General features: G+C 40.5%; 1 long non-coding RNA gene across 1 annotated transcript in view; it reads right to left on the bottom strand.

Annotated features, from left to right (window-relative positions):
* LOC120376204 overlaps positions 1–13,488 on the bottom strand; it is a 28,380-nt gene that overhangs the window by 9,552 nt on the left and 5,340 nt on the right. Inside the window, exons 2-4 of the long non-coding RNA XR_005587115.1 lie at positions 7,636–7,785; positions 6,751–6,893; positions 5,599–5,670 (exon numbers count right to left, since the gene is read on the bottom strand). This is a non-coding gene — a long non-coding RNA (uncharacterized LOC120376204). The remainder of the gene's footprint in view (positions 1–5,598; positions 5,671–6,750; positions 6,894–7,635; positions 7,786–13,488) is intronic.

Below are 13,488 nucleotides of genomic sequence, written 5' to 3'. Positions count from 1 at the left end.
TTATTTCTAGTTAATCCTCTTTGTACTCCCATTTACTAATATTCCTTTATATTTCTCCTACACAAGTAATTCCTCACCTGCCTTGATAGAAATACCTTTGAAATTTCTGAAGACAGCTCTACACTCCCCTCCCCCCCACACACATACATTTGTTAGCTCTCTAATGTAGATCTTTTAATCTTTGTTCATTAGCCAATGCCTCTAGACTCCTGATTGTTTTGCTTTTTGCTTTTCTTTCAACACTACATGAAACTGTCAATAACATTCTGGTAATGTAGAGCTTGGAATTTAATGCAATATCCAGGTACAGCCCCACAAGTCAGTAAAGAAGGAGAGTAATGCTTCCTGATCTGTGATGCAATGCTTCTGTATATGAAACCTAACATTGCGATGGCCTTTTTTGGTATCATATCACATCACAAATCTAATTTACTGACCCCATCAAGCCTCTTGTAGGTATGCGACAGCCTTACTGCCTTCTGGTTTCTCCTATCCATTGAGTATGTGTGGTGTGGATTATATTTCTCCAGATACATTGCACATAGTCTGCTTTTTTCCAATTCAAAAGTTATTTTATTTTCTACCCAAGCTTCCAATCTCCGGATTCTGTTTGTATTTGTCTCTTTCCAAGGCTGTTTGTAGTTCCTCCCACTGTAGTATCATTGGTAAATTTCTCTTACATTGTATTTAACTCCCTCTTTAGAGCACATGAATGAAAATGTGGAAAAAGAAGAGACACAGCACTAGTCCTGGCAGCACTCCATCACCACTTTGCTATTTATCATTCCTCATTATTAATGGTTTTTAAATCACTTTTCAACCCACATGATAGTTTTTTTTTCCTATCCAAACCAATTTTAATTAATTTTTCTAAGTAAGATTATGAGACAGTGTTAAATGCTTTACTTAAATCAAAATAAATTATATCTACTTCATTTCATCTATCAACTGAATTTGTGGTTTTGATAACAGAGGCAATATGAGGAAGCAGTGGCTGGCAATGGGAAGGGAGCAGACCATAGGAGTCTGTTGTCTCCTCTCTCTTCAGAGACTCAAAGTAGCAGCCAGCAGAGAGACAGGGAGCAAGGTTTACAATTCCTTCTCTTCCTCTTCTCTTCCTCAGAGGCAGGAAGCAGCAGCCAACAGAGAAGCAGGGAATAAAGACTATAATTGCCTCTTCTCAACTTCCCTGAGGGACAACCACCAGCAGAGAAGTGAGAAGTAAAGCCTGAAGCTCCCTTTGGGGAACAGGGCCTGCATTTCTTTCCTGCCCTCCCCTCTAGGCAAGAAGCAGCAGCCAGCAGAGAAGCTGGGAGCAAAGCCTACAATTCCCTCTTCTCTTCCCTCTGCTCAGGGACAATAAGCAGCAACCACCAGAGACGCAAGGAACAGGGCCAACAGTTCCCTGTTCCATTATGGCAGGAAGCAGTGGCCAGAAGAATGGGGACTTCTCATGTTCCTTTCCTCCCTGTCTTTTTTTTTTTAAATAATGAGATAAAAACTGTCATGGCCATAAATTTGCTAAAAATTAGTTTGACCCTGGGTTCAAAGTTCAGACTGAAACCATATTTCTGCTACACTGCTTAGTCTCTCAATTTTTTTCTTCATATCGGGTGAGAGCATGGCTAAAGTATTGATGAAATATTGATAAAAAGCCTTAATGTCCACCAGCTAATCTCAGTTATTGGCACCAAATCTATTACACATACAGACACCTTGGCTAGGGTCAATTACACTGGGAAGAGAAGTTTCTTGTCTCAAGTTAAAACTTTGCAAAGGTGTTTTGATTTGGGTTGGTTAGAGATGTAGGCCTGTGACTGACAAGTGTCAACTGGATCATTTATTGGTCTCAACGTGACAATATGTGCCCATGTTGCTGTTACATACTGCAGAAGCCCTTCCTATTTGCCTTACAAATGGATTGGACTATAGTTTTTTACCCTGGGCAAGTCATTTCGCTTCTGTGCCTGAACTTCATCATTTCTAAAATATGGATACTTCATAAATCATTTCTAGAGCTATGGCTCTGTAATAAGGTTTATTATTTTTATTATATAACCTGATACAATTTCATTTTAAATTTTGAAAGACTGCATGTAGTAAATTATTGTCAAATTAGAACCAACTAATGTGATATATCATTGTTAATAATTAATAAGCAGTTGTTATCCTGCATTCTCCTTTTGAAAGGACAGCACACACGGAATGAAAGAAGTTTCAGGGTGGTAGCCATGTTAGTCTGTATCAGCAAAAAGAACGAGGAGTACTTGTGGCACCTTAGAAACTAACAAATTTATTTGGGCATAAGCTTTTGTGGGCAAAACCCACTTCATCGGATACATGTAGTGGAAAATACAGTATTAAGATATATATATATACACATACACACAGAGGACATGAAGAAATGGGTGTTGCCATACCAACTCTAACAAGACTAATCAATTAAGGTGGGCTATTATCAAGAGGAGAAAAAAAAACTTTTGTAGTGATAATCAGGATGGCCCATTTCAAACAGTTGACAAGAAGGTGTGAGTAACAGTAGGGGAAAAATTTAGCATGGGGAAATAGTTTTTACTTTGTATAATGACCCATCCACTCCCAGTCTTTATTCAGGCCTAATTTAATGGTGTCCAGTTTGCAAATTAATTCCAGGCTTTTTATCAATATTTCATCAATACTTTAGCCATGCTCTCACCTGATATGAAGAAAAAATTTGAGAGACTAAGTGGTGTAGCAGAAATATGGTTTCAGTCTGAACTTTGAACCCAGGGTCAAACTAATTTTTAGCAAATTTATGGCCATGACAGTTTTTATCTCATTATTTTTTTGGAGTCTATTTTTGAAGTTTTTTTGTTGGAGAATTGTGACTTTTAGGTCTGAGTGACCAGGGAGGTTGAAGTGTTCTCTGACTGTTTGTTTTTTGAATGTTCATTTCGAGTTCTCTTTCCTCATTTTTTAAAATATCTCTGAATCTTTTTCAACTGTTTCACTTGCTACATTTTAGCTGTTCAAAAGGTAAAATAGGTCTTCCATTTGGTTACTACAAAATGCACATTTCTGCCTTGTGAAGTTTTTGAAAATGTACAGAGGTGTTAATGGGCTCCTGTGGCAGTAGGTGTAAAGTTTCATTTAAAGATTTTGTTTTCCCTGGTCTTATGAGATTGTAGTAAATGTACTGCTTGGTTCTGATTAATTCATTTTTGCTGTTTCTTTCTCATGTACTGGATTCTCTTTTCTTTACTCGTGTTCAGTTCTGTGTCATTGTGACTTTATTTTTCTCCTTGTGCGGCTTTATTTCCCCTCCCGATTCGTCTTGTTCTGACAATATGCCCTTACCACAAGTACTTCGTTAGAGTGGGCTAGAATTTGTTATTTATGGATTTTTACTCAGCAAATGCTGCCGCTTTTATGGTATCTCTCAATCATATCTTAGGTTTTCCATCTCAGGTTCCAAGCACTAGGGAAGATAACCTCATTATTTAATTAATATTTCCAAACAACATTCAAATAAACTACACGCTGGATCTAGCCAAAATCATCCCCAGCCCTTCCAGCTGTGCCAGCCCTACAGGGCCTCGGGTTTCTGCATCCGCTGGAGGGTGGTTCTTTTTCCCCAGAGAAGTGTGTCTGCCACAGATATAGAGACATCAAAAATCATCCCCAAATGTGCTCTGTGATCTCCGTTGGTGGTAATGACTCACTCTGGGAAAGAACTTCATCATTTTCTATGTGAATCTCTAGCCAAGTGAAAGGCACTTCTGGGCTGAAGCAGGCTATGGAAGCAGCTAACCTGGCTGATAAATATGCCACATAATGTGGCAGTCTTTATTCGCTCCTTTTGCAGCTAATCTCTTGGTGACAGCAAATCTGACCTGGAAGAAAAGTTCAGCAAAGGAGTTACCTTCCGCATTCTGAGTGATGTTATATTTTTAGGAAACATTTGTCCAGGATACTCTTTTGTGAAGTTTGTTCTATTTTGTGTTCTCAGAAAGATTATATTCTTGTAAAATTAGGCTGGAGAACATTTTAAGGAGACTATTCTGTGTCAGGGAGCTCAGACTAGGAACATTCATCTTCTCATTACGCTCTTGTGGCCACACCCCAACCAGGCAACATTCTGTAGCTCTCCCTCCCACTCACAGGCCTCACCCTGAGACTTCAATTCTTTTATATTGTGCCCCATTGGCATACTGGGGTCAACTGTAGAATAACAGGAGCATGGAGATGGTGGAATGGCTCTGTGCCAGTACGCTGGCCCTCGTCACAACTGCCGAACTGTGACACATGCTGAGGACAGGGGCATGCCAGTGCTTAGCTCAAGGTGTTATTGGCTGCAAAATCAACTCCTTGGGGCTGTTGGAGCCAAATGTTACTTAGGGCAGTCTCAGACCTGCTTTAACTTATTCCTGAGGCTGGGGAGACTCTGAATGGGGCTGACAATACGACTGCAAAAGTGTTTAAAGATATCTTTGCACCCTCTCTTTTTTCCTGTGCTTCATGCAGTTAGCTACAATGGAGAATTTGGCACTAGATGCTCAAAGGCAGTGTAGGTTAAATATTACTCCTAAAGTGGAATTTAAAAATCAGGAAAAAGAGGACTTGGACTGCTTTTCGCTTTCTTGTCACATACAAAAATTCTCAGACAATCAGCCTGCTAACCTCTGACAGTCGACTATAACATATACAGCAAAAATGTGGCATACAATTTTAAAAAACATTTATGTTTAAAAATGATCTCCCCCAGTTAAGACATTATAGTTACTAATGTGTTGTGCTTTGACCAACCTATGAGACACAACACTAAATATCCACCTCGACATGCCTTGTTTCTGCCAAGGAGCAGTTCAGTTAGCATTTACAGCTCAATTAAAAACAACTAAAATGATTGGTTATGCTGGAAATGTGGACACAAATACAACTACAATATGGCTCCAGTCCTGCTCCTAGTGAAATCAATGGCAAAACTCTCATTAACTTCAGTGCCGTATAGATATTTAACTCTATTGGACCTGCAAACACCTCTACAACCTAGAGAGGTCTTTCTTTTTAGTTATATACAGGAACAAAGTTCTGACTCACATCTGGATCTTCCCCCACACAATGTTCATCAGTGTTTGGACCTGGGTTTTAGTTTGGTCTTATCTGTAGTTTTAAAATATCTGTGCTGCAGAGTTATTTACCATATAGTGACTGGCTTTTGTATGTTGGCTGTTTGACCTATTAAAAAGATAACTGCTGTGCACTGGCCAACACTAAAACACAGAGATTTTATTTAAAAAAATCATTAAAGTGTCGTATTTTTCAGTGTTTCTTTCCCATTATTCATGACAGTGGTGAGTTATTTACACTATTGAGATATTTTTGTATGAATAGATATTCTCACTTATGATCAACCTATTGCTACGCAATGACTTTAGGCATTTCTATCACCTTAAAGTATTGATGTGCCTCATAAGTTTTATTGAAAAAATCCTCAGTATACCAGCAGGTACTGTTATCTCCATTTTATAGATAAGGAAACTGAGAGAGAGAGGTTAGTGTGTGGTTTGTCCAAAACTACGAAGAAGTTTATGATAGATCGAGAAAAGGAACACAGACCTCCTAACTTCCAGTCCAGTGTTTTATCTACAAGTCCATCCACCATTCAGCATCAAACATCAGACTTCATTACTGTGGAAGCAATTATAGAATAAATGAGGCAGGAGGAGAAGACTGTTAATTAAGCGAGAGCAAATGTCCATTTTCATGCAATTACCTTGGCATTTTTCTATGAAGGGAATGGCAACAGAGAAAAATTGCATAGTTGGATAAAATATTCAGGGCAAACTCTGCGTTCCCTTATACGTGTGCAGCCCTAGTTGCTCTTTAGGTTTTGAAAGTTTGCTTTAGTGCTACAGATCCACACAATCAGCCTAGAGGAATCACAATTAAAAAGTCAACATATACTAAACAGTACCACATTAGGACAATATCTGAGATATTCAAATTATTTCCTATTCTAAATACAATTAAACTAACTAAAAGGTAGACCTGATCCAATGAGGTTAGTCTAAGTAATTCATGCAATTATTTTAAAATATGTATTCCTCTGGTCGTAGCCAATTTCCTGTTTTAAAAACAGTTTGCCCAAATGTATAGAGTACAATTCTGCTCCACCTTTACTAAAAGGCCACATTCATTAAGCCCACGTTAATAGTTAATTGGCTGAGAAGTTATTTAAAATTGACTTCAATAGAACTACTGTGGTACCTGTGACAACTCTCTTGGCAAATGTTTATTTTCAATGGGGATCTGAGAGTATATGAAAAATATTGACTTTTTAATGAAGACCACTAGGCTACTCTTTGAATGGATGTAACTGAAAACAGTGTGGTCTTTTACTACAACATATGCCTCACTACATGTGCGGAATCCTTGGCACTAGGAATTGCCTTATAGACATAGAAGAATATATACATTTACATTGCAGAGAGTGCCATTCTTGTGAATGTTTTGCAAAACTGTCCAGTCTCTGATGGAAACTGAACTATTCTCCACCAGTAAGACTGCATGTTTACAATACTCAATACATCTGGCTGTCTTTAATTGCATTAGCTTTGCCGCACCAGAGGTGGCATAACTTTCATGCGAGCTAATTAGATTTGCTCAATTTAAACAGACACATTAATGCAGCTCAGCAAGGCTCAATTAAATCTATTTTCAAAGCAAAATCACAATGTGAAGCATTGTGGGTACTGCTATGCAAATTACCATATTGGCAGAGAAGTTGAATGAGATGTGAGCAATGCCTATTGGCACAAAGTAAGTTTCTCCAGTTAGATTGCGAAGTCTAAAACAGCAAGACATGTGTTGTGCATCTTCTTTCTTGAGGCTTCTCAAGATGGTACCGCCACCTTTCCAAGCAAAGAAAGTGATTTGTAATTTTGTTTAGAAAACTGATGAGCCTTTAGATTTCATCCCAACCTTTGTGTCCGTTGTTTCATAGTGTCAATGCTTTCTCTCACTGAGACAACAGCTGAAGCTAATAAGAATACATCTTCATAATGGGATTTCAAAACAAGTATCTTCTCTTGGTGTTTGAAACATATTATTCAATTTCATTGGTATCATTTACTAATGATCAAACTGGGATTGAAAGAGAGAGATTTAAATTGTTAGATGCTAAGTAATTTTCTTTTAAAATTTACGAAAAATGTTTAGAGAAACAAGAAATGGTAGGCCAGCTCTTACTTATTGTTTCTCTTTCTCCCCACTATCTAGTTACAGGGGTTCTTTTACATATTTTAGGAGACACCATGATCAAGACTAAGCAAAATAATCATAATTATTAACCATGGCTATTTGTTGTTTTAAAAAAACCAAACCATTAATCAACACAAATAACTGAACACAAACGTTAAACTGGTTACTTCTGTTACAATCTCTTCTATCTGTCTGTCTGTGGAGAGCTTTTAACAGAGATTACACATCTGAGATTTTAGGGCCAGTGGACAAGTTGATTAAATAAATAGCCAGTCAGTTATAGCTGGCAAAATGAGAAATCTTAACTGCATCCTTTGAAACTGAAGAAAATATTTAAATTCAGAATCTTTTGTGTCTTTCTCTTTCTTTCCATAAAATGAATAGAAAACACACCTCTTTCATGCCTGTTTAAATTCAAGTTGTTTTCTGTTATTCTATCGTTGGCTCCAAGACTTCTGGGTTGGTTGAAGTGACACTTTCAGCTCGTAAGTATCCAATCTCTTTAATGAATATGCAACATTTCTTTAATTGCTGCTGTTTTTCCTGTGACCAAAAAGATACAGATAACTTTTAAGGTAATTTTAACTTTCTTTTTCTTTAGTCCATTTTCTGAGATTTCTTTTAGTTATACAGCAATGAAGTTCTATTTTTCAAAAAGTCGAAACGCTCTCTCTCTTTTGTATGAGTTTTTAGTTCTCAAAGTAGTCTTTTAAAATTAAATAACATGCTTTAGAAAGTCTTTGGCCTAAGCTGTTGACTCTACATGACAAGTTTTGAAATAATAATTTTCTTGTCTTCCGGCTTTGGATGAAGGTCTGCTTCTGCACTGCCGGTAATTAATTGATTAATTAATTAATTCCCCATTAATATAAGTATTTCATATATAAATGGCTTCTTACATTAGTAAGTAGTCCTAGTATCAGATGACCTTGCTATATCTGTACATAAACCATCTTACTGTTTATATAACCGTGTTATCAGGTAGTTATTATATAAAGACTTTCATTTAGATATAAAATATTTGTAAATATACATATTAAAAGAAGCTTATGCCATCTTTAGTATTTGAGAAACAACAAAAGGTTTTCACCTTTAAGTGGAAACATGAGTTGGAATTAACTAGTATCTTCTGTAAAATATTTCACATCATAAATGTTCTCCAAGGTAAAAGAATGAATACTTTAGTGTGTTTTCAAAAGAAATACATTTCAATACACTATTTCTAGGATTCTTTGTGTGAGCTTAAACACAGTTTTTTTTCTTTGCAAAGAACTAGGGTTGGAGTCAGGGTTGGTACAGGAACATGTCACCGCTAGATTTATTGCTCTGATAACACAACCCTACTTTCCTTTCATAGCCAGGTTCCTTCTTAAAAGTGTTCACATGTTTTGTCTGCTTAATGTTTGCTTGTCCTTGTCAGCTAAAAGCAGAAACATTCTGGATTTTCTTTGATTAATGTTTTGCAACATAAGTAGCTAAACATGTGTATTGTTATATTTCCAAGCATGCTGGCTAAAGCTGGCAGGGCTACCTCCTGATAGTCAGGCTTAGTGGTTGGAATGGAGGTTAAAGCCAGATGTCAGGTTGGGACTGGGCTGAGGTCAGTGCTGGAATTGGGGTCCGGGGACAGGCCAGTGTTAGACCAGAGGTCAGAGTATGTAAACAAGCAAAATTTGTAATATAGCCAGACTCCGGGTCTGAAGGTCTGGGAACAGGTCAGGAGGTGATGGCTGGGCTAGAGCAGGTCAGTAACAGGGTTGGAGCAAGACCGGAGTAGGGCAAAGACAAGGATGGAGAAGGCTGGAACAGGGCTTGAGCACGGCAGGGACAGGAACCAGATCACGAGCAGGTTGGGAGTCTAGAGAGACTGTTACACTGCAAGGCAGCAGGAGGGTTCCTGGCTGGATAGTGCTGTTACACACAATAACTTGCAGGTCTGATGGTTTTGGGGAAATATCTGAGTGTGGGGGTTATCTGACCCGGGATTTACTCAGAGATAGGCTGCTGCCACATGCTATCTCTTAACATTCAAAAAAGGTGCAAAGCATTTTGTAATGGCTTTAAAAAATTACTTCTTAATACCATTTTTGAATCAATATTGAGATCTCTCCTACACCAAACAAACTACTTTCATTTTAATTTCACAGTATATCACCGCCCAAATGCTTTGTCTTGCAAGTCTGCCTTTTGTAATTTAAAACTTGCTGAAGAAAGTACTAATTTTGTGAGTTTCATTAAATGTGCGAACTTTTACAGAGGTTTCAGTCTGATACTGACATCAGTGGAGACATTAGGGGCCAAATTAGGCCCACCTCATCCTTGCATCCATATGGAGGAAAAGAGGTGGCTAAGCAGAATGCATCTGTTGCTCCTACTCTGGGCTCCCCCAGAACATGTGGAGTTTTCAGTATTACAGGCCATCCACAACAGAAACCAAAGAATGGTGTGTTTTGGAGTGGAACGTAAAGGCAGGGGTCATCAGAAGCTTACTAAATACATTTACCAAACTGGCCAGACCATGTGCTATGCAGATTAGTTCTCCTTTTGCAGAATTAAACTTCATGCAGGGACTCTGTGCGATAGCATAACCAAACCAGAACGCTGGCCCTTGTTAACAATACTTTTCAAGCATTAAAGCAAGGATTGGCAACCTTTGGCACACGGCCCGCCAGGGTAAGCTCCCTGGCAGGCTGGGCCGGTTTGTTTACCTGCTGTGACTGCAGGTTCGGCCGATCGCCGGTCCAGGCCAATGGGGGCAGCAGGAAGTGGCAGCCAGCACATTCCTCGGCCCATGCTGCTTCCCGCCGCCCCCACTGGCCTGGAGCTTACCCTGGAGAGCCACGTGCCATAGGTTGCCAATCCCTGCATTAAAGTAAGCTGCCCTGTGGCAAATTCTGAGCCTTATGTTTTTGTCACAGATATCAGAATGACCTCCAAGCATCTGCTGACTATTTTCCCCTTGTTAAATGGATGGAGCCCCCATTTTCACAAATGTGAAATACACATGCTTGTCAAAGTAGGGATAGATCCCTCTGTATCATATTGACAACATTGGTCCCATTAGTTTTAGTCTATCATCAACATAATTTGCAGTATAAAAAAACACACACATTGTAAGCATGTTTGAGTATTTTCAAAGTTATGTTATGAACATCTCTGGAGCACTAATGTTTTCTGTTATGCATTTTGTGGGGAGGAGGAAAGGCAAAACAGTCTCCAAAATTGTTTCTTCTAAAAATGAAACCAGTACATATGTAACGCAGGGCTTCCACCATGTCTGTTACGAGATGCGCTTGGCCAACCCCCGCCCCCCAAGTAGCTGAGGTACTTTGTGTTTTTGTTAACAGATTTACATTTATAGACTTGCTGTATGACCCATTGTGACAGAGTAAAACAGCCGTTACAAAATTTAACATGGGATTTAAGGGAAAGGTGTGTTCCCTTGTTGGGAGCAGGAGGCTGAGGCCTGATCTACACTACAGAGTTAGATCAAGCTAAGGCAGCTTACGTTGACCTAATTCTGTCAGTGTCTACACTATAGCCTGGCTCCTGCTGATGTAAGTGTCCTACTACACCAACATAACTCCACCTCCATGAGAGGCGTAGGGCTTATGTCACTGAAGTTAGGGCAACACAATGTCCGTGTAGACACTGTGGGTTACTTACATTGGCTGTTGGCTGTCACTCCTGGCTCGCCATTGGGAGTCCAGCTGCACCAAGGATCCCCGTTCCCCCACATCTGCCCAGGCTCTGAGAGTGGAGCTCGCAGCTGGGAGCCTGGGCGGCTGCCAGGCTCGTGGCGGGGAGTGAGGAGTCAGGAACACGGGGGGCAGCTGGGCTCCCAGCAGGGTTCAGGGAGACAAGAGCCTGGACTCTCAGCCCTCCACACTGCCCATCTGAAGTTGGTAGAAGCACACCTGGTGAGGATGCGTAACCCTGACAGAAAGAGGGCAGTGTAGAGATGAACTATCGCAGTAATTACTGCAGTGGCCATAAGTCGACTTAACATAGGTTGACTTAAGTTTGCAGTGTAGACATGTCCTGAAAAGAACAAACATTAGGAGAAAAGAAATTTAAAAACAACAAACAGTCTACACATGTATATCTTACCTACCTACCTCTGACAGGCCTAACCGTTTCATATTGTAGGTTGCTCTGACAAAAGTACAGCAGCAGGATGTGGGCAGCGAAATAAACACAGCTTAGGGCTGTCAGTCAAACTGTTTGCTGGGTGACCTTAACAGGTCCATGATGCACAGAAGGAAATCCTTGTCTAAGAATGCCAAAACCACTTAGCACACCACTAATATAAATTGAGTGAGGCAGCTGTTATGCTAACCGTAGTTTGTAAATTTGGCAGTATGGAGGATAGTGCAGCAAGGCTGCAGTTACATGAAACTAGGACCACCACCTATGGTCAGGAAACATGCAAAAGGCATCTGGTAACCAATGATCAGTGCATGGATCTTTGTTGATTGGTTTTTTGCCACATAGTTAGTAAATATAAGTTGTATGTCTTTGGTAGCTTGTTGGAGTTATCTGCTGGACAGGTTACCCCACCACGACTCCCATCAGCAAAGCTCTGGTGTTTTGTGTAGTAAGAGGAGGCCCTGAGATATAAATCTTGGTATCAGAGGCCTGGTATCAGGCCTAAGACCTGAACTAAAGTAATGGTCAAGAGGCAGGCCCTGCTCACAGAAGCTGGCAAGGAAAGGGCTGATGCTGCAAAAAGAGACATACCTAAAAGGTACTGGACACCAGATATCAGAACATTCGCATACTTGTACACGCCCCACAGATAACAAGGAACAAGCTGACCCATCCCAATGACAGGGCCAAAAGGGTATTATGATGGATAGAGTTGTTTTGCTCGAACCAACATGTACAAGGTGAGAGGCAGCACCTTACTACGTAGAGGGGTTGCACCTCAATACGTCAGGAGTGATGTGTAACTTGTTTGTACCTGTGTATAAGAATGCATCCTTGGGGCGGTGTCTTTGTCCAGCCTACGGGACAGTGGAAAGTCCCGCCACTGACTCAGCTGAGTCCATTGCCAGGGAGCACATATGTACTGGCTGGCTGGCTGCACCTTAGCAGCACCTTGGACTTCGTTTGCCAGGGAGCTGGAGACTGTGTTTCTCTTCGACAATAAACCTGGCTGACGTGCCTTCATACCTTACTAGAATCTGTGGTCATTGGGGGTTCTCTTGGGGTCTGCTGTGTCAGCTATCTGCGCAGAGCTGGGACAGCACACAGAGAGAACACACATGCAGCCGATTGATATCAACATTGAACAGAGCAGAGCACCACACCGGTAGCATCTGACAACATTTTGTAACCTTGATTCTTCAATAAAGAACAGGTTGTATTGCTTGCCAAGATTCTAGAGTCTGTTGTCTTGGACCAGACGGGCAGCAGGCAGGAATCCGTAGGGAGTATTATCACTTAGGAAGGCAAGGCTGTATACTGACCCCAATATTTCTTGGTGCCGAAACCCAGGCCCTGTCTACTGGCTTAGGTAAATATACTTTCCTGTCTGGTTGGAAAATAATGGAAGGGTTTGCATTGTGTGAAGCTGCACTGGCCCCATGGGGATGGGTTCAACAGAAAGGAGGCCCTTTTGGGTTTCCTAATCATTCTGTGTCAGCTTGGAATGATATTGAATGGTTTCTAAAACAAAATGTGGAAGATAAAAAACAAAAGAGACTGGATATGGGGAGCCCTTCTGCAAGGCCTCATGTTTGACATTCAGGCCTTGGCTCAGGAAAATAATGGCCTTAGGGCAGCGTAATTAGGTTTACAAACCCCATACTGAGCATAGGCAGAAGGGAGAGGAAAGTCTGTCCTGCTTTCAGACTAGCAGCCTGATCACACCCCCGCGCAGCTGCCAGAACTACCAAACGCAGAGATGGGCATCCACAACTGTGACCAACAGAGAAAACAAGACTTGCTATACAGAAGAGAGAACAGAGAAGGAGCAGGAGGCAGAAAAGCCTGAGATAGCAAAAGAGTGACAGCCCTTCACCCAGCTGCCTCTAAGAAAGCAACCAGGAGACAGATGACGACTGCAAGCCCTAGAACTGAAGGAATGATAGACTCAGTTTAGACTGTGAACTGATCTGATTGAAAACAAACTAAAGGGAGTGAGTTAGGAGATGCTGAGACCTCTCGAAAGACCACACCATGAAATGATTACAGGCAGAGAATGTCTAATTGAAAGATCAGTTGGAGGTTAATATTAACCAA

This window comes from Mauremys reevesii, linkage group 1 (assembly GCF_016161935.1).
Source record: "Mauremys reevesii isolate NIE-2019 linkage group 1, ASM1616193v1, whole genome shotgun sequence".
Taxonomy (NCBI): Eukaryota; Metazoa; Chordata; order Testudines; family Geoemydidae; genus Mauremys; species Mauremys reevesii.
Note: the sequence above shows the minus strand (reverse complement) of the source record. Positions and strands in the feature narration are given on the sequence as shown.